This window comes from Sus scrofa, chromosome 4 (assembly GCF_054392235.1).
Source record: "Sus scrofa isolate SSC_HxYL_T2T_F1_AM1 chromosome 4, Sscrofa_HxYL_maternal_Yorkshire_Landrace_v2.0, whole genome shotgun sequence".
In the NCBI taxonomy this organism is placed as follows: Eukaryota; Metazoa; Chordata; class Mammalia; order Artiodactyla; family Suidae; genus Sus; species Sus scrofa.
The window spans coordinates 60,658,133-60,680,175 of record NC_139386.1 but is presented as its reverse complement, the minus strand read 5'-3'; the positions used below and the strand labels follow the sequence as shown (position 1 = coordinate 60,680,175).

At 44.0% G+C, this 22,043-nt stretch overlaps 1 long non-coding RNA gene across 1 annotated transcript in view; it reads left to right on the top strand.

The window, feature by feature from the left end:
- Window positions 1-22,043, top strand: part of LOC146403822 (uncharacterized) — a 509,633-nt gene that overhangs the window by 50,710 nt on the left and 436,880 nt on the right. Inside the window, exon 3 of the long non-coding RNA XR_014843660.1 lies at window positions 8,880-9,012. This is a non-coding gene — a long non-coding RNA (uncharacterized LOC146403822). The remainder of the gene's footprint in view (window positions 1-8,879; window positions 9,013-22,043) is intronic.

The window sequence follows — 22,043 nt, the reverse complement described above, 5'->3', positions numbered from 1 at the left end:
AAACCTGGTACAGAGTGAGCTTTGTTACTTGGTTTACAAAACAATTAACTGGGAGTTCCTGTCGTGGCTCAGCGGTGAGCAAACCCAACTAGCATCCAAGAGGATGTGGGTTCAATCCCTGTCCTTGTTCAGCAGGTTAAGGATCTGGTGTTGCTGTGAGCTGTGGTGTAGGTCGAAGACATGGCTCAGATCTCACATTGCCGTGGCCGTGGCGTAGGCCGGTGGCCACAGTTCCAATTGACCTCCTAGCCTGGGAACATACATATGCCATGAGTGCAGCCCTAAAAAAACCAAAAGACCAAAAAAAACCAAAGGAGTTCCTGTCGCGGTGCAGTGGAAATGAATCTGACTAAGAACCATGAGGTTGAGGGTTCGATCCCTGGCCTTGCTCAGTGGGTTAAGGATCCGGCGTTGCCGTGAGCTGTGATGTAGGTTGCAGACACGGCTTGGATCCCAAGTTGCTGTGGCTCTGGCATAGGCCGGTGGCTACAGCTCTGATTAGACCCCTAGCCTGGGAGCCTCCATATCCTGCGAGTGTGGCCCTAGAATAAAGAAAAAAAAAAAAAAAAAAAACTGAAATTGTCCAACTTTGCTCACTCCCCCCCTTAAAGTCCATTGCCCTTAGTATCAAATCCGTGCCTCTGGGAGCTCCTTTGTGGCATAGCAGTTTAAGGAACTGGCATTGTCACTCCATTGTCACTGCATGGTCATTGCAGAGGCAGGAGTTCCATCCCCGGCCTGGGAACTTCCACATGCTAGCAAAAAATAAAAGAAAATAAAATCTGTGCCTTCTAGGCCCTCATGACCTGCCCCATATGGTCTCCAACCTCATCTCTGCCCGTTTCTATCCTCCCTGGGACCTGGGCTGCAGCTGCACTGGCCTAACTTCTGCCTGGCAATCACGCCCAATTCACTCCCAGCTTCTGGCCTCGTCCCAGCCTGTTTGTTCAGCCAGGTCTTTGCCCAGGAGACTTTCCTGTCATCCAGGCTCAGCTACATGCCTTCCTTAGAGAGGCCCTCTTGTGAAGAAGGGGTCCACCCTTACTTCCAGATGTTCTAAAGCTCCTGCTGATTTTCATCTTTTCAGCAGCAACCGTGTGTGAACTTGTTTTCTGTTCAATTGTTTACACATTCAACTTTCTGACTCCCCCAGCCAGGAGAATGGCACCCTCAAGGGGGCACAATCTCCTCATACCATTTCTTGGTGTCTAGAATAGGGCTTGGCACTGGAGAGGGTCAAAGAACATCTGTTGAATGAAAGAATGAGTGAGTGAATGGAGTTCCCATCGTGGCTCAGTGGTTAACGAATCCAACTAGGAACGATGAGGTTTCCGGTTCGATCCCTGGCCTCGCTCAGTGGGTTAAGGATCTGGCGTTGCCGTGAGCTGTGGTGTAGCTCAGATCCGGCATTGCTGTGGCTCTGGTGTAGGCCAGCGGCTACAGCTCCGATTAGATCCCTAGCCTGGGAACCTCCATATGCTGCGGGTGTGGCCCTAGAAAAGACCAAAAAAAAAAAGAAGGGGGGGGGGACAAAAATAAAAGAGAATGAGTGAGTGAAGGTGTGAATTGACAGAATAAGTAATGTCCCAGGAAGAAACATTTGAGGTCTCAGGGGAAGCCAGGGTTTGAGGCCTTTGTCCTAGTAGCTGCACAGGGGAGAGGGGAGAAGTGGAGGAAGACAGGAGGGGAGAGGGGACCTTGGCAGCCCCTCCCAAGCCGCCTTCACCCACTGTGCCCATCAGCCTCGGAGCCTCTGACATCGAAGTGAGGATTTTTTGTTATCCCTATTGCTTTTCCATCTTTCTCATTTTCTTTCTTTTTCCCTTCCTTCCTTCCCTTTCTCCTCTGTCCTCCCCACTCCTCTTTCTTTTTCATGTACTGAGGATTTTTATGTTGGTCTTTGTCTGTCTCCCCTGGGGACTTCTGTTCTTTGAGATAAAAATCTATTCCTCTATGAATTTTATCAAGTGCCTGTAACACCAGGCAGGCATATAGTAGATGTTCAGTAACGATATTAGGTGGATAAACACACGTAAACAAATATATGCAATTCCATTTCAAATTAATACTAGTAAAGTTACTAATGATTATCTTTACAAAACATTAAATTTTTAGTAAATGAAATTTTGTTCATTTACTAAATTTCTGTTCATTTTCTTTTGTTTAAAGAAAAGGAGGGTATGGGAGTTCCCATTGTGGCACAGTGGAAATGAATCTGACTAGCATCCATGAGGATGCAGGTTGGATCCCTGGCCTCGATCAATGGGTCAGAGATCCGGTGTTGCCGTGAGCTGTGGTCTAGGTGGCAGACTTGGCTCGGATCCTGAATTGCTGTGGCATAGGCTGACAGCTGTAGCTCTGATTCGACCCCTAGTCTGGGAACTTCCATTATGCCACAGGTGTGCCCTAAAAAAGAAAGAAAGAAAAGCAGAGCATGAAAATGGAATGTAAGGTATACTTTGGTACTTGGTGGCCCTGTTGTAGAGGGCATTTAGGGGACAGGGAAGAACTAGGGGTGGGACACCCTCAAGCAAAGGCCAAGGCTGGAGAAACTATACTTGCTGCCAGTGGTGAGAGGACTGGGTTTTTTTCAAGAAGGAGGTAGCAGTCTGCAGCCCTCTGACCCAGGTCCTCAGACTGGAGTGTAGGGTAACAGGCCCAGCGGGGGCCTCGTCCTGGGTGCTGGGGGTGGGGGTGGGAGGGGTGGGGACAGCAGGAGGGTCAAGATATCTGCGGGGGAGTCCGGCTGTCTCTGAAGTACCTTTACATAGATAAATGAGGGCGGGGAGAGAGGGAGAGCCAGCAACCCCCCCAGGGAGAAGAGAGGGAGGTTCTGCCAAACCAGCAGCACTCAGGTGACCCTAAGAATTCAAGTCTTTCATTAAACCCCACCTGAAGGCCAATTGTTCTGCAATCTATAGGGTGGTTTTGGCTCTAGGCTTATCTAAATCCAGTCTTGGGGGGAAGGGTGTGGGGAAGGATTTTTTTTCCCTTTAAAATGAGAGGGCAAATAGGACAGCTCTTGGAACAAAAGCATTTTTGCCTAATAGCTGGAATTTGAACACTTCAAAAATAAACTACCTACCAAAGTAAGGGGTGTTTGTTTTAAAAAATGTATCTTTCCCACTAACTCCCAGTCATAGTGCACAAATGGTTCTCCTTTATTTTAAATTTATTTATTTGCCTTTTTTTTTTTTTTTTGGAGCTGCACTTGCAGCATATTCCCAGGCTAGGGGTTGAATCAGCTACAGCTGCCGGCCTACACCACAGCCACAGCAACTCAAGATTTGAGCTGTGTCTGCGACCTACAACACAGCTCACGGCAACGCCGGATCCTCAACCCACAGAGTGAGGCCAGGATCGAACCCGCAACCCCATGGTTCCTAGTCAGACTCGTTTCTACTATGCCATGATGGGAACTCCATTAAATTTATTTATTTTTAAAAAATTATTTATTTATTTATTTTGCTTTTTAGGGCTACATTTACAGCATAAGGAGGTTCCCAGGCTAGGGGTCCAATCGGAGCTGCAGCTGCTGGCCTACACCACAGCCACAGCAACTCAGGATCGGAGTGGCATCTATGACCTACACCACAGCTCATGCCAACACCAGATCCCTAACCCAGTGAGTGAGGTCAGGGATCGAACCCACATACTCATGGATACTAGTCGGGCTCATTAACCACTGAGCCACGATGGGAATGCCTTAATTTATTTTTAACCTTATATTTCTGTTCATTTATTTCATTTTTTTAGAGTCCACATGTAAGTGATAACATACAATTTTTGTCTTGTTCTATCTATTTCACTAAGCATATACCCTCTAGGTCCATCCATGTCATTGCAATTAGCAAAATTTCATTTGTTATTATGGCTGAATAGTAGTCTATTGTATATCTAGACCACATCTTCTCAAATAGGTCTCCTTACAACCCGGTGTGTGAGCACAAAATAGGATTGTGTTCTTCTACTCCTGGCTTCTGCTGAGACTGGGAACCCTAAAAACCACATGCTTGAAGCCTTTTTTTTTTCCTCAACAAGCACACTGTATGACAGACAGATGCACAGACCTGGACACTTTAGTAGCATTGGGGAGTTTCTGGTGACAGCTAAATTAAGACCAAAAATAAAACCAATGGTTGAACCTCAGGAATACACCAGAAAAATCACTTAACCTCTCTATGCCTCAGTTTTCCCATTTGGAAAGTGGAGACGGTAATAGTCCCTACCTCATTTAACTCGTGAGGATTAAATGAGGTATAGTGTGTGGAAAATGTTTGGGAACTAGTTGGCCCATTATTCACATTCATTAGAATGTGGGTGTTGGACTTCCTGTCATAGCGCAGCAGAAACGAATCCAACTAGTAACCATGAGGTTGCAGGTTCAATCCCTAGCCTTGCTTTGTGGGATCCGGCATTACTATGAGCTGTGGTGTAGGTCACAGATGTGGCTCGGATCCTGCGTTGCTGTGGCTGTGGTATAGGCCAGCAGCTACAGCTCTGATTCAGCCCCTAGCCTGGGAAGCTCCATGTGCTGAGGGAGCAGCCCTAAAAAGCCAAAAGAAAAAAAAAAGAATTTGGGTGTCACAAGTGCTGTATGACTGAAAAGAGCTCATTCATTTCCATTTCCCAGATACCACCCTAGGCTTTGGGATATAAGAAAGAAGAAAATGTCCCAGGCTTTAGGGAACTTGATCTAGAGGTGAAAACAGACATAGAAGCGGGTATTTATTTATTTATTTAGTCTTTTTAGGGCCCTACCTATGGCATGTGGAGGTTCCCAGGCTAGGAGTCAAATCAGAGCTGCAGTTACCGGCCTATATCACAGCCAACAGCAACTTGGGATCTGAGCTGCGTCTGCAACCTACACCACAGCTAAGCAACCACAGATTGCTGACCCACTGAGCGAGGTCAGGGATTGAACCTGCCTCCTTATGGATGCTAGTCAGATTTGTTTCTACTGAGCCATGACGGGAACTCCAGAAGCAGGTTTTTATAATCCTGTGTGTTAACACAACAAACAAAGTATGCATCAGGGACTGTGGGAACTGGCTGGGGGGTATCTGCTGTATTTCCCTGTGGTCTGAGCTGAGTGTGGCTAATTAAAGGGGCCATCCTGGAGGTAGTCTATACTACGGGTTTGTTTCAGCAGCTAGCATTGTTCCTGCCAAATAGGAGTTGAAAAAAAGATATCTGAATGAGTGGAACTAATTTAGACCATTTCAATATGCTGATGGTACGGCCCTAAAAAGACCAAAAAAAAAAAAAAGAAAGACAGAAGGAAAAGAAAAAGCAGATCTTGGAGTTCTCTTGGTGGAGCAGCAGGTTAAAGATCTAGCTTGTCACTGCTGCAGTGCAGGTTCGATCCCTAGCCCCAGAACTTCCTCATGCTGCTGGGTGGCCAAAAAAAAAAAAAAAAAAAAGAAAAAAAAAGAAAAAGCAGACCTAACCCAGTGGTCTATGTACATTATTCTGGTGGTGGTACAATCGTTTAGGTGGTGGACGAAAGAGGAGGAAACAGGGCTGAGAGCGAGGAGAAGAACAAGAGAAAGGGCCTCCTTACCACAAGGTGGTTGCAGGCAGAGCCAGAGACTGGGGGCCACATGGCAGGCTGAGTACAGAGGGGACTTGGAAAGGTGGGCCCAGGGCCAAGAGGCTGTCAGAGCAGAATCATCTGAAAGCTTTGTGAGGCTTGCTTTCTTCTTTTTTTAGGGCCCCATAGCATATGGAAGTTCCCAGGCTAGAGGTCAATTCTGAGCTACAGCTGCCAGCCTATACCACAGCCACAGCAATGCCAGATCCAAGACGATGCATCTGTGGCCTACGCCACAGCTTGTGGCAATGCTGGATCCTTAACCCACTGAGCGAGGCCAGGGATCGAACCTGTTTCCTCATGGATACCAGTTGGTTCATTACCACAGAGCCACAAGGGGAACTCTGGGCTTCCTTTTCATTTTATTTACTCGAAAACTTCAGGGGCCTGCTTTTCTCTACTCTTTCCTGGTTAGGGTGGAGGTGCGGGCACCCTCCCAGAAGCCAGGCTATCCATCTCATTCCCTTGGACCCTGTGTCCTTTGACAAGTTACTTAATCTTTCTGGGACTTAGCTTCCCCAACTGCGATATGTAGGATTTTTGTGATAATGAGTTAATTCAGGTAAAGGGCTCAGGGCATGGGAGTTACCATTGTGGCTCATCAGGTTAAGAACCCAACTAGTACCTATGAGGATGTGGGTTCAATCCCTGGCCTTGTTCAGTGGATTAAGGGTCCAGCATTACCACAAGCCATGGTGTAGGTCGCAGATGCATCGTCTTAGATCTGATGTTGCCATGGCCGTGGTGTAGGCTTACAGCTGCAGCTCCGATTCAACCTCTAGCCTGGGAACTTCCATATGCCACAGGTGTGGCCCTAGAAAACAAAAAAAGAAAGGGCTGAGGGCAGAATCTGGCATATAGGAGTTGGTGGTTACACCCTAGCTGTTAACTGTCATCAGGGCAGCATGTCACTGTCCCGGAAATGAACCCCATTAACAGTAAGAGCTTCAACCACACTCAAGGGCTACACTCAAGCCTTGGTGTGGTTAAGTTGAATCTTTATGTGGTCAGATCTGCACTGTAGAGAGGCAAATTTAAAGGAGGGGGACAAGCCTTGAGATCAGGGGTCAGTGAGGAGGAGGTTGCAGTAGTGTCTATGTGAGACACTAGAAATCCTGAACCAAAGAAGTGAGTATGAGGAGCAGAAAGCGTTGGATGCAAAATTAACAGTTTAGTGAGTGGTTAGATGTAGGTAATAAAAGTCAATTCCCCAGGTGCCAGTTTAGTGACTGGGAGGCTGTTGGTGCCAGAGCTGAGATGAAGAGTGTAGAAGGTTAAGTGGGCATAGAAGAGCAACATGATGATGACTCCAGTATTTCATGAAGAAATATCCAGCTGGTATAGAGTCTCTGTTGAAAACTTGCCCAGGAGGAGTTCCCTGGTGGCTCGGCAGGTTTAAGATCTGGTGTTGTGGAGTTCCTGTCGTGGCGCAGTGGTTAATGAATCTGACTAGGAACCATGAGGTTGCGGGTTCAGTCCCTGCCCTTGCTCAGTGGGTTAACGATCCGGCATTGCCGTGAGCTGTGGTGTAGGTTGCAGATGCGGCTCAGATCCCGCATTGCTGTGGTTCTGGTGTAGGCCGGTGGCTGCAGCTCGGATTCGACCCCTAGCCTGGGAACCTACATATGCCGCGGGAGCGGCCCAAGAAATAGCAACAATAACAACAACAACAAAAAGACAAAAGACAAAAAAAAAAAAAAAACAAAAAAAAAAAGATCTGGTGTTGTCATTGCTATGGCTTGGGTTCTATCCCTAGTCTGAGAACTTCAGCATACCCTGAGTGTGGCCAAAACTAAACAAACTTGTCCATGAACACCCATTGCTATTATATAGTATTAGTAGTATTAGAATCCCTATTTACATCCTAGGATTATTGTAAAACAGAGTCAGTGTAAATCAAACACTAAATGAAGATAGTAAGGACCATGTGTTTGCTGTTATAATTAATTACGATTCTATAGAGAAGTAATATAGCTTTCAAAGCCCTCTGTCTGTCCTCTGTTTATTTCCTAGACTCCCCTATCCTCATTCCTCTTGCTTACATGAAAATTTCTCCAGTTCAGGAGTTCCTGCTGTGGTGCAATGGGGACTGCAGAGTCTTGGGAGTCCTGAGACACAGGTTCAATTCCTGGCCAGGCATAGTGTGTTAAGGATCCGGTGTTGCCACAGTTGTGGCTCAGATCACGACTGTAGCTCAGATATGATCCCTGGCCCAGGAACTCCATATACTGAAGGGCAGCCAAATAAGAAAGATAAAGGAGTACCCATGGTGGCTCAGCAGTAACAAATCTGACTAGTATTCACGAGGACTTTGGTTCGATCCCTGGCTTCCCTCAGTGACTTAAGGATCTGGCATTGCCATGAGCTGTGGTGTAGGTCACAGAGGCGGGTGGGATCCCCTGTTGCTGTGGCTGTGGTGTAGGCCGGCACCTGCAGCTCCGATTGAATCTCCATATGCCGCAGGTGTGGGCCCCCCACCACAAAAAAAGAAAAATTAAAAAAATTTCTCCTGTTCATTGAAAACATTGGCCTTTTCTCCCTTCCAGGCTTGAGAACTCTCCACCCTCCTTATTTATTTATTTATTTATTTATTTTTTAGATTTTCTGTTTCACCTTTGTTCCTCCTTCATGTCTCAGCTAAAATGTCACTCCCTCTAGGAAGTTTTCCTTAACTCTTCAAGCCTGGGTTGGGTGAGAGGCCCCTCATATGTCACTGTGTCTGTAACTTTCTGTGTCAGGAACGCATTAAAGGCAGGACCAGACTCTCTTGGGGAACATTGTCTTCCAAACATAGTGTCAGCCCACTGAGGGCTGGCTTAATGTACTTTGCTTACATGGATAAATAAATGAGTTGGAATTTGGAGGAGAAATCTGGATGGGAGATACAGATTAGGGGTTGCCAGCATCTGGATGATGTTTTAAGCAGGAAAATGAAGAGATTATTAGAGGTGAACCTTCCTCAGTGTTGATGTCTGAACTTTAACCATTTATTTATTTATTTATTTGTCTTTTTGCCATTTCTTGGGCCGCTCCCGAGGCATATGGAGGCTCCCAGGCTAGGGGTCCAATCGGAGCTGTAGCCACCGGCCTACACCAGAGCCACAGCAATTCAGGATCCGAGCCGCGTCTGCAACCTACACCACAGCTCATGGCAATGCCGGATCCTTAACGCACTGAGCAAGGCCAGGGATCGAACCCGCAACCTCATGGTTCCTAGTTGGATTCGTTAACCACTGAGCCATGTCGGGAACTCCTAACCATTTATTTTTCTTTGGGAAACTCTTAGCTATGGCTCCGAGGATACCATCTTATTTTACTTCTTCTTCTTCTTTTTTTTTTTTTTTTCCTTTTTTTTTCTTTTTCACCCATATCTGTGGTAAATGGAGTTTCTTGGGCCAGGGGTTGAACCAACTGCAGCTGTGGTCTACACCACAGATGCTGCAACACCAGACCCAAGCCACATCTGTGACTTATGCCTCAGCTTGCAGCAATGCCAGATGCTTAACCCACTGAACACTGAGTGAGGCCAGGGGTCAAATCTGCGTCCTCACAAGAGACAAGTCATGTCCTTAACCTGATGAGCCACAACGGGAGCTCCCTGTTTTACTTTTGCTATTATGGCAACAGATCTTCTCTGGCCCTCTTTTGTTGGTTTCTTTTACCCTAGCCACCCCCTGGATATCTATTTTTCCCCTATAAATTCAACTATCTCTTACTGACTGTTATCTCCCCATGCAGCTTCAACTTTGCTCCTGAACTCCTGACCTATATTTCCCACTGCTCATAAATACTCCAACTGGACATTTCACAGCCAGCCAAGTGGAACAGGTTATTTTTTCTACCCTCATTCCCAGGCTTCACACCGGACTCTCCTCCACTCTTTCCTAATTTGGTTAATAGGGTTCCCATGTGTATAGTCACCCAAACTGAGTCTTAGGAGTTTCAATTCCCTTTCCATCTTTCTCCACATCTTTCTTCTTCTATAGCTTGTCATTTCTGATTCTGGATGTCTTGAATTTGACTTCTCATTTCATTTTCACTGTCACAATCCAGCTCTGGCTTTCATCATCTATTTGCTAGACTATTATAATAGCTTCTTAATTGACCTGTCTGTCTCCAGGTAACCTTGTAAAACACAAGTCTGATCATGTCCCCTTTTCACTCTAAGATCTTCAAAGGTTGTGCAGCCTACAGAGTGAAGTCCAAACCCCTGATGGTGGCATTCAGGGTCTTCACAGTCTGGCCCCAATATATTTTCTAGCCTCATCTCTCACCAGCCCGTGCTCCATGTATTTCTCTACACTGTATTAGAATTAGATGTTTATCTCTTTGTATGCCCAACTCTATGATCTCTGGACCAGCCCTTATTACCCTCTATATCTGACGAAATTAGCATTGTGCCCAGGAAATGAGGGTAGTTTTGTTTTTGCTTTTTTTTTTTTTTAATGGCTGTACTCATAGCCTATGGACATTCTTGGAACAGGGATTGAATCCAGTGTAGGTTGCAGCTGTGGCAATACCAGATCCTTTTAACTCACTACGCTGGGCTGGGGATTGAACCCTTGCCTCTACAGCAACCTGAGCAGCTGCAGTCAGGTTTTTAACCCACTGTGCCACAGCAGGAACCCCTAAGGATCTTGAATAATTGGCTGTCATCATTTCCAAAGGGAATGTGTCACCTAATGCTCCTAATGGCCCATCTAGCTCAGTGTCCTACACACAGAATGTAATCAATAAGATCTCAGGAAATTGTTGACTTATTTTGGAATGCAGTTCCCTTGAGAACAGGAATTTTATTTTCTTTTTAATTGAAATATATTTCACATATAACATTGTATAAATTGAAGTTTATTTGATACATGGACATGTTAATCTGTGTGATTGTCATTGTAGTGATAATTAGAAACAGGCACTTTATTTTATTTCTTCAGTATATCCCTTGACATAGGTATTGCATAAATAATGAAATTTATGCAACAATAGGTTATGCATAAATATTTGTTGAGTGCAAGCATGAGTGAATGAATAAACTTTATAGTGTGAGGGTAGTTGGTACCACAGTGTATGTCACACCTGTGCTTTCGTTTGCTAAACTTCCAAATCTTCATTTTTTTTTTTGCTTTTTATGGCTGCACCCTTGGCATATGGAGGTTCCCAGGCTAGGGGTCGAATAGGAACTATAGCTGCCAACCTACGCCACAGCCACAGCAACACAGGATCTGAGCTGCGTCGACCTACACCACAGGTCACGGCAACGCAGGATCCCTAACCCACTGAGCAAGGCCAGGGAGTGAACCTGCATCCTCATGGATCCTAGTCTGGTGCGTTAACTGCTGAGCCATGAAGGGAACTCCCGAAACTTCCAAATCTTGTATTCAGTTAAAGAAAATTGCCTCTGAGGCTAACTTGAATTTAATTTAATTAATGCAGGTTCTGGAGTTCTCTTGTAGCACAGCAGATTAAGGATCCAGCTTTGTCACTGTGAGGCTAGGGTTGCTGCTGTGGCTTGGGTTCAAGCCCTGGCCCAGGAACTTCCATATGCCTCAGGCACATCCCAAAAAGAAATTAATATAGGTTTCTTCTAGTTTTAGCTAAGTCTTTGGGCAACAAAAGATAAAATCTTGTCTCCGTGGATAAGGTCAATATTAGAAATACAAAGGAGGAGTTCCCTTCTCAGCTGTTAATGAACCAGACTCTGATCCATGAGGATGCGGGTTCCATCCCTGGCCTCGCTCAGTGGGTTAAGGATCCGGCATTGCTGTGAGCTATGGTGTGGGTCAAAGACATGGTTCGGATCCTAAGTTTTGTGGCTGTGGCAGAGGCCGGTGGCTACAGCTCTGATTCGACCCCTAGCCTGGGAACCTCCATATGCCACATGTGTGGCCCTAAAATAGCAACAACAACAACAACAAAAAGAAATACAAAGGAGGAGTTCCCATTATGTCTCAGCTGTAATGAATCTGACTAGTATCCATGAGGATGTGGGTTCGATCCCTGGCCTTGCTCAGAAAGCTGAGGATTTGGCATTGCCATGAGCTGTGGTGTAGGTCGCAAACACAGCTTGAGTGGATCCTGGGTTGCTGTGGCTGTGGTGTAGGCCAGCAGCCTGCAGCTCCAATTTGACCCTAGCCTGGGAACTTCCACATGTGAAAGGTGCAGCCCTCAAAAGAAAAAAAAGAAAGAAAAAAGAAAGAAGGGGAAAATGGGATGTCAAATGAAATTAAGCTTTTTTGTTTCGGGGGAGGGTTGCTTGTATTTATAAAACAAGAAGCACCAGTTTTTCTCAAAATGGCTTTATATCAAATTCCCGTACATTGTGAAAAATGTGGATTTCTGAGCTCCACAACAAATGAACTGAATCTGAATTTCTGGGGGTGGGGGTCTAGGGATCTGCATTTTCAGCACTGTTGACCCCTTATCTGGAAATTCCTCACTAAGTCTTCAAGGACATAGCTCCATTTTATTCTACTTCTTTGGTTTGTATAGATTCTTTCTAACCTCTCTTTTATCGATTGCTTTTCCCTTAATCCCGTTGGAGATCCCCCCACCCCGTAATTTCAATTGTTATTATAAATAATAACAGTTATAAACTGTATTCTTCATCTTCTTCTTTTTTTTTGTCTTTTTGTTTCTTTTAGGGCCGCACCCGAGGCATATGGAGGTTCCCAGGCTAGGGGTCTGATCGAGAGCTATAGCCGCCAGCCTACACCAGATTCACAGCAAAGCCAGATCTGAGCTGCGTCTGCTACCCACACACACCACAGCTCATGGCAGCACTGGATCCTTAACCCACTGAGCAAGACCAGGGATCGAACCTGAATCCTCATGGATGCTACTCAGGTTCGCTAACCACTGAGCCATGATGGGAACTCCGATATAACTGTATTCTTCTGAACTTAAGTATTTCTAAGGTTTACACTGAATCCTCTGCAGAACCAGTAAAGGCTCTGGATGATTCTTCTGCAGTCTGAAGTTCAAGAGCAACTTAACTGATAATTTTAAATACCCATTCTTTCCATTCAAATCCCGATTGATTCCACAGGAAAACTGGAAGTCGAGAAAGGGACATACTTACCAATATATGCCATTTGTGGCAGTCGGTTTAGAGGCAGATTTTATTTCATTGTCTGCCGAAAATGGCTATGAAGCCTGCTCATTAAAATACCATTAATAAATAGGAAACATCACAGTTCATTGGTAGATATGCCTGGATTTTGACATATGTTTCTTACTGATTATCTTATCTTCCAGACCACAGATCCCCAGCTGAGGCTCAGGTAGGGCCTGGCTAGTGCCTTGAGGTCTGCTAGGCTGAGGACCACAGATAAAAAGGAACTAAATGAAACTGAAACCAAAACCAGGCAGATTTTTTTTCATCAAGTCATCAAGCTGAGGGGTTGGCCAGTGGTGTTCTATTTTAGCTACGTAGCAGAATTAGTGGGGGAGCTTTTAATTGGTCTCGCCCAGACCACGTAAATCAGAAGTTCCGAGAGAGTTTGCTAATCACTAAGAGAGTCTGGAATGCAGACGCACTGGAACATGGGTGCAGCAATCTAGACAGCTGACCTATAGCTTTATTGTGAGCAGGAAGGCTACTAATCCTTATCAGACATACTGAAATCCTATTGCTTTATTATAATTGAGCACTTACCATGTATGAGGCACAATATAGACAGACACAAAGAGAAGAAAAGTAGTAAAACAAACTAATTAATGCTTTTTTTTTTTTTTTTTTTTTTTTTTTGTCTTTTTAGGACCACACCCAAGGCATATGGAAGTTCCCAGGCTAGGGGTTGACTGGAACTGCAGCCGCTGACCTACACCACAGCTCACAGCAACACTGGATCCCCAGCTCACTGAGTGAAGCCAGGGACAGGATCCGCATCTTCCTGGATACTAGTCGGATTCATTTCTGCTGAGCCACAAAGGGAACTCCTAATTAATGCTTTTTGAAGTCTGTATCCTTTTTTTTGTGTGTGGCCACACCTGAGTCATATGGAAGTTTCCAAGCTAGGGGTCGAATTGGAGTTGCAGCTGCAGGCCTACACCACAGCCACTGCAATGCCCAATCTGAGCCAAATCCTCTAAACGCTGGAACCTTAACTTACTGAATAAGGCCAGGAATTGAACCCGCATCCTCATGGATCCGAGTCGGCTTCTGAACCCGCCAAGCCACAACAGGAACTCTCTTGAAGTCTGTATTTGAATATACACTCTTCCAGGCACTTTCATGGTTTAATTTTCACTTTAGTGAAAATTAGGGAAAATAGTATTTTTTAGCATCCTCATTTCACAGATAAGAAAACTGGCTCAGAGAGGTTGAGTAACTTCCTCAAGGTAACTCAGCTAGTAAGAAGCAGAGTTAAGAGTCAAACTCACCTGCCGGCTCAAAAACTCTTGTTTGTTTCCCTATATTTAGTTGCCTATTATGCCAAAAGACGAAGAAAAGACTTGCCTGCCCTTCAGGAGTTTTCAGTCTGTTTAGAGAGGAAGGGTATGGCTCTAAAGGAGAAAGATCACACTAAGCGTTTGAGAGGTTTAAGCATTGCTGAAAGAATGAAGAGGGGAGGGGATTAGAGTTACAAACCACCTTGTATGAAATAAATACAAGGATATATTGTACAACATAGAGGATATAGCCAATGTGTTATAATAACTATGAACGGAATATAGCCTTTAAAACCTGTGGAAAAAAATTGTTAAAGTAGGAATTTATTTTTTCAACCTTTTTCTAAACACACAATGCTTCTTGGAGACTTTATTTTAGAAGCGATACTTTAAAGTCTAAATAAATATAGTACTGGAGTTCCCTGGTGGCTCAGCATGTTAAGGATCTGGCATTGCCACTGCTGTAGCTCAGATGTGGTCCCTGGCCAGGGAATTTCCACGTGCTGCAGGCACGCCTAAATAAATAAATATTGTACCGAGATGAATTTTTTAAAAAAATGAAGACAATGAAAGGGAGGTTGGAAATCACTCTTTGCTGAAGGCAAAGTCCTCTAAAATGCTTCCAGGGAAAGACATTCAGAGCAGCTAAAAGCTGGTAGCTGGAGGAGTTCCCATGGTGGCTCAGTGGTAACAAATCCAACTAGTGTCCGTGAGGACGTGGGTTCGATCCCTGGCATCGCTCAGTGGGTTTAAGGATTCAGCATTGCCATGAGCTGTGGTGTAGGTCTCAGATGCAGCTCGGATCTGGCATTGTTGTGGCTGTGGTGTGGGTCGGCAGCTGTAGTTTCGATTCGACCCCTAGCCTGGGAACCTCCGTATGCCACGGGTGCTGTTCTAAAAAGACAAGAAATAAATAAATAAGTAAAGAAAGAAAGGAAGAAAGAAAGAAGGAAAGGAAGGAAGGAAGGAAGGAAGAAAGGAAAGGAAGAAAGGAAAGGAAGAAAGAAAAAGAAAGAAAGAAAAGAAAGAAAGAAAGAAAGAAAGAAAGAAAGAAAGAAAGAAAGAAAGAAAGAGAAAGAAAAAGAAAGAGCTTGCAGATGGAGATGTCGACAGAACCTATGCCCAGTAGGGAAGACAAAGACGGTGTGGAGTTGCACAGGGACTTCTTCAGGACAGGGCGTGGAGTCTACTTTGATTGGAGAAGAAAGTACCAGAGTGGACACATGTGCAGCAACTCTGGAACAACACAGAGCCACAAGTTCTTGGATGACAGTCTCAGGCATTAACCTGCTCACCAGGCACAAGAGCCTCGTGGACATCCAAAGGCCAGGAGCGAAATGATGTGTCTGGTGGATTGAAGCCTGGAGAGACTGGAGGCCAGAGGACTGGTGAGGAGGAAACTGTAGTTAACATGAAGTGAAGAGGCAGGGTGGGCAGAGGGAAGGATGAGAGACCCACAGGACGTGACCTGAGGTGGTAGGGTGATAGCGTGGATGAGAGGAAGGCTGTGATCACACGGGTTGTTTCCAGTTTAGGAAGGGTCCCAAAAAGAGGGTTGGGTTCTTTTCGTAAGGCAAGAAGAGTTGAGAGAATTCCCATAGTGGCTCAGCGGAAACGAACCTGACTAGGAACCATGAGATTGTGGGTTCCATCTCTGGCCTCGCTCAGTGGCTTAAGGATCCTGCATTGTCATGAACTGTGGTGTAGGTCACAGATGTGGCCTGAATCTGGCGTTGCTGTGGCTGTGGTGTAGGCTGGCAGCTGTAGCTCCGATTGGACCCCTAGCCTGGGAACTTCCGTATGCCACGGGTGTGGCCCTAAAAAGAAAAAAAAAAAAAAAAGAAGAAGAAGAGTTAAGGATCTGGGGTTTGGGTACGTGGAGCTCAGGGTGATGGGAGGAGATGGAGAAGCACAGGAGGCAGATGGACTCCGAAGTTTCGAGAGGGGTTCTGAGTTCCTGGCCCCTTGCATCAGACTTCGCAGCTAGTTGCCTGGGCGTGATGGCTGGAGCACCTGGCTTCTGTAAAAGTGTTCAACTTGAGTGGATTCCCATTAAATGCTAACCACACGAACACCATTGATTTTAAAAAAAAAAATCGTGGTATCAGAAAACACTGGGTAAAAAGAGTTTCGGAGTCATATCCAGTTAAATAAAGAACGAAGATTGCTAGCTGGTTAAATAACGAAAAAGCTACTTAAACATTACTAAAAAGTTACTTAAAAGTTAATTACATCAATTTTGAAATACCAACTTGGAGAGCTTTCCTATAGACTGGAGCAATTGTAATTAAACACAATTGTAGTCATGCTAGATTTCCTCTCTGATGTTTATTTTTCTTCTGGTTATATTTCAGACAATTAATAGTGTCTAATGACTCGAGGTTTCATGTAATTACCACCCATGATTAGGATCTCTCTCTTCTGGAATGTTCTTTTCACACAGTCACTCTGGAAGTGAAGGACGTTTTATGATTACTCATGAAAGTCTCTCTATTAAGTAGTAAAAAATTAGCAGACTTTAAAATAAATTTACTCTTCATTTCCATCTCTACTTGTGGTAGAAAAAAATGATCAAAATAATTTAGTACCCTTTAAAAAGTTCCAATAGTTTGCTCTCACATAGTGCCTTATTTACCTCCAATTTCAGTATGTTTGAGAGAAATGGAAATTCAAACGGGAGACAGATTTTTGTTTTTAATGCCTTCGAACGCTTGGTTTCTAGGCCTCCCTTTTCCCCACCAAGTGCGAAAGTATTTTAGTGAAAGTTTCATTGCAACTTTGTCAATAATTAATCCTCTGTTTCTTCAAAAAGTCTGACAATGTTACAGTAACAATAACAGGTCATAAAACACTCCCCCTAATTGTGCAAGGGCTCATTCTTCCCTGACAGGGTTCAGGTTGCCTGGAATGTGCTGAAGTCACATTCCAGCACCTTCCAGGGTCAGGAGAACCACACAGGACTTTGGAAGGAAAGGAAGAGATTCTTTATTTCTGCTTCCAGAAAGGAGGATGAAGAAGACTGGAAGAGGCTGGGAGAGGCACCGAAGAAAAGGAAATGAGGCTGAAAAACAGAGGGCAAATTAATCAGGGGGAGAGAGTGTGGGTCCCTGTGCAGAGGGATGGGTCAAATGGGAAAGAGACAGTAACCAAGGGTGAGGCCCATTAACATAAATTAGGGAGGATGATAGACAAACAGATCAGCGATTCATCTGTAAGGCCAATGGCTGGGAATCACAGGCAAGGAAAAAAACACAAACATTAAACATTGTTCATTCAGTGGGGATCTCTCTTCCAAGAAAATGTGTTTGGAAATCCAAATGGAAGAGTCTTCATTTATCTGAATGGTGGATGGTTGAATAGAAACTTGAAAACTAAATCTTAAATTCTCACCAGGATTTACTTAGGAAACTCTTTAAAATTAAGACAGGATTCTATAAGAAATTAATTTTTTTCCAGAGTCCCCTGGTGGCTCAGCTGATTAAGGATCCAGGGTTGTCACTGCTATGGCTCAGATCACAACTGTGGGTGCAGGTTCAATCCCTGGCCTGGGAATTTCTGCATGCTGATGGCACGGCCAAGAAAAACAAAACAAAACAAAACTTTTTTTTCTAACAATTTCTGGCTTTGAAATTTTTATGTTTTAATTTGCTCTTGAGTGACAAGGTTGGTTTTGAGAGAGTGAATTCATGGAGAAACTTGCCCCAAAGTTCCAAAATCTTTCTCCTTAATAACTTTCAACATATTGTGACATTCACCAGTTTTAAACATATAATTCAATGATCTTTTATTAATTTACCTTGTTGTTCAACCATCACCATAATCTGCTTTTAGAACTTGGCCGTCTTCTGGGTAAGATCTGATGTGCCCATTTGCATCTAACTTCCATTTCTGTCACAGGCCCCAGGTAACTAACCACTGATCTATTTCCCATTTCTATAAATTTGACTATCCCGAATATTCCATATAAATGGAATTGTACAATATATGGTCTTTTGGGACTGGCTTCTTTGCAGTGTTTTTGAGGTTCATCCATGTTGTTGCAAGCATGTGTATTTCATTCCTTTATTGCTGAGCAGAATTTCATTACATGACTACACAACATATTGTTTACCTATTGACCAGCTGATGGACATTTGAATTATTTTCACTGTTTGCTTATTATGAATAATGCTATTGAGAACATTCCTGTGCAAGTCTTTGTGTGGTCATATGCTTTTTTTGTGTGTGTGTCTTTTTTTTTTCTGTCTTTTTAGGGCCGCACCCGTGGCATACGGAGGTCCTCAGACTGGGGGTCCAGTTGGAGCTGTTGCTGCCAGTCTATGCCAGAGCCACAGCAATGCGAGATCCAGGCTGCGTCTGTGACCTATACCACAGCTCACGGCAACACCAGATCCTTAACCTGCTGAGCGAGGCCAGGGATGGAACCTACAACCTCATGGTTCCTAGTTAGATTCCTTTCTGCTGCACCAAGATGGGAACTCCATATGCTTTTTTTTAAGTTTCTCCTTTTAGGGAGTTCCCTCATGAAGCAGTGGAGATGAATCCGACTAGTAACCATGAGGATGAGGGTTCGATCCCTGGCCTCCTTCAGTGGGTCGGGGATCCACTGATGCCACAACCTGTGGTGTAGGTTGCAGATGTGGCTCAGATCCCACGTTGCTGTGGCTGGGGTGTTGGCCGGTGACTACAGCTTCAATTTGAACCCTAGCCTGGGAAATTCCATATGCCATGGGTGTGGCCCTAAAAAGCAAAAAACAAAATAAAAAAATAAATAAGCTTCTACTTCTATAGTTATTAAAAAACATTGGCTATATTTCCCATATTGTACAATATATACTTGTAGCTTATTTATTTTATACATAGTTGTTTGTACCTTTAATCCTCTATCCTTATATTGCCCCTCCTCCCTTCCTTCCCCAACTGGTAACCACTGGCTTGTTCTCTATATCTGTGAGTCTATTTCTTTTTTGTTATATTCACTAGGTTACTTTATTTTTTGGATTCCACATATAAGTGATATCATACAGTATTTTTTTTTTTTTTTGGTCTTTTTGCCATTTCTTGGGTCGCTCCTCTGGCATATTGGAGGTTCCCAGGCTAGGGGTCGAATCAGAGCTGTAGCTGCCGGCTTACGCCACAGCCATAGCAATGTGGGATCTGAACCGCGTCTGCAACCTACACCACAGCTCACGGCAACACCGGATCCCTAACCCATTGAGCAAGGCCAGGGATGGAACCCTCAACCTCATGGTTCCTAGTTTGGATTCATTAACCACTGAGCCACGACGGGAACTCCATATAGTATTTGTCTTTTCTGACTTATTTCACTTAGCATAATACCCTCCAAGTCTATCCATGTTTTGCAGATAGCAAAATTTCATTTTCTTATCTTTTTTTTTTAATTTATTTTAAAACACCTGCATCATATGAAATTTCCCAGGCTAGTGGCTGAATCAGAGCCGCAGCTGAGGCCTATGCCACAGTCACGGCAACACCAGGATCCAAGCTGTATTTGTGACCTATACCACAGCTTGCCTCAGTGCTGGATCCTTAACCCATTGAATGAGGCAGACAACGATACATCGTAGATACTCCATAAAGATTTGATGGATGAGGTCAGTGCATATCACTTACATCTCTCCTATCTTCTCTTTCTCCACTGCTACTGGCCAAATTCAAGTTGTCAAGAGACAGTGTGGATTGAGGCTGAGAGCATTAAGTACCATCAACTGGGTTTCCACCTAAAACAGCACTGTAGTTTTGAGCAAACTATAAAACCTCAGTAAGCCAACCTCCCTCCCTCCATTCCTTCTTTCCTTTCTTTCTTCCTTCCTTCTTTCCTTTCTTCCTCAGAGCTGCACCCATGGCATGTGGAAGTTCTTGGGCCAGGGATTGAATCTGAGTTGCAGTTGCAACTTATGCCACAGCTGTGGCAATGTTGAATCCTTAACCACTGAGTGAGGCCAGTGATCGAATCTGCATCCTCATGGATACCAGTCAGATTTGTTTCTGCTGTGCCACAAAAGGAACTCCCCCATTCTCAACATTTTTATTCAACATGATGCTAGAAGTCCTAGCCAGACTCCATCTAGGAGTTCCCACTGTGGCACAGTGGGTTAAGAAGTTAACTACAGTGGCCCAGGTTGTGGCAGAGTTTCATGTTTGATCCTCCTGAAAAACAGAAAAAAAAAAAAAAAAAAATCTCAGATTCCAAGTTGCTGTGGCTGTGGCATAGGCCAGCAGCTGCAGCTCCGATTACACCCCCAGCCTGGGAACTTCCATATGCCATGGGTGTGGCCTAAAAAGACAAAAACAAAAAAGAAACAAACAAAAAAAGAAATTACCAAAAAAAAAAAAAAAAGAAGAAGAAATGACAAAGGAGATATCACAATCAATACCATACAAATACAAAGGATCATAAGAGACTACCATGAACAATTATACAGCATAGAAGAAATGGATACATTCCTGGAAGCATACAACCTACCAAGATTGACTCATGAATAGAAAATCTGAACATACCAATTACTGTAAGCATACTGAATCAGTAATAAAACCTTCTAACAAACAAAGGTCCAGGAACTGATGACTTCACTGTTTAATTTCACCAAACCCTTAAAGAACAAATACTAATCTTTCTCAAATTCTTAGACAAAAATCAAAGAGGAAAGAACACTTTCCAATTCATTTTACAAGGCCAGCATTACTTTGATACCAAAACCAGACAGATTTGCTACAAGAAAATTAAAGGCCCATATCCCTGATGAACATAAATGTAAAAATCCTCAACAAAATATCAGCAAACCAAATTCAACGATACATTAAAAGGATCATACACTATGATCAAGAAGGATTTATTCCAGGAAAGCAAGGATGGTGCAACATTCACAAATCAATCAGTGTGCTATAGCACCCTAACAAGATGAAGGATAAAAATTATATGATCATCTCAATAGAGGCAGAAAAAGCATTTGACAAAACTTAAAAACAATTCATGATTAAAAAAAAAAATTTCAACAAACAGGGTATAGAGGAATGTACCTTAACATAATAAAAGCGGTATATGACAAGTCTACATCTAGCATCGTACTCAACAGAGAAAAGCTGAAAGCATTTCCTCAAAGATCAGGAACAAGACAAGAATGTCCGGTCTCACCATTTTTTTTGGTCTTATTTTTAGGGCCGAACCTGCGGCATATAGAAGTACCAAGGCTAGGGAGTGAATCAGAGCTACAGCCACCAGCCTACACCACAGCCACAGCAACTCAGGATCCGAGTCACATCTGTGACCTACACCACAGTGCATGGCAAATCTGGATTCCCCAACCCACTGAGTGAGGCCAGGTTTGATCCTCCTGACAGTGATTTAGACTAGGGGTCAAATCAAAGCTATAGCTGCTGGCCTACACCACAGCCATAGCATTGCAGGATCCAAGCCGTGTCTTCGTCCTATACCACAGCTCATGGCAACACCAGATCCTTAACCTGCTGAGTGAGGCCAGGGATCGAACCCAAGTCCTCATGGATCCTAGTTGAGTTTGTTACCACTGAGCCAGTATGGGAAGGCCTCCTTTTTCATTTCTGATTTTATTTATTTATTTTTTTGTTTTTTTTTGTTTTTGTTTTTGTCTTTTGTCCTTTGTTGTTGTTGTTGTTGTTATTGTTGCTATTTCTTGGGCCGCTCCCACGGCATATGGAGGTTCCCAGGCTAGGGGTTGAATCGGAGCTGCAGCCACCGGCCTACGCCAGAGCCACAGCAACGCAGGATCCGAGCTGCCTCTGCAACCTACACCACAGCTCATGGCAACGCCGGATCGTTAACCTACTGAGCAAGGGCAGGGATTGAACCCGCAACCTCATGGTTCCTAGTCGGATTCGTTAACCACTGCGCCACGATGGGAACTCCTGATTTTATTTATTTTAATTCTTTTTTTCTTTGGTAAGTTTAGCTAAATATTTGTCTGTTTATCTTTGCAAAAAAAAATTAGTTCTTATTTTCATTGATTTTTTTTTTTTTTTGTCTTTTCTAAGGCTGCTCCCACGGCATGTGGAGGTTCCCAAG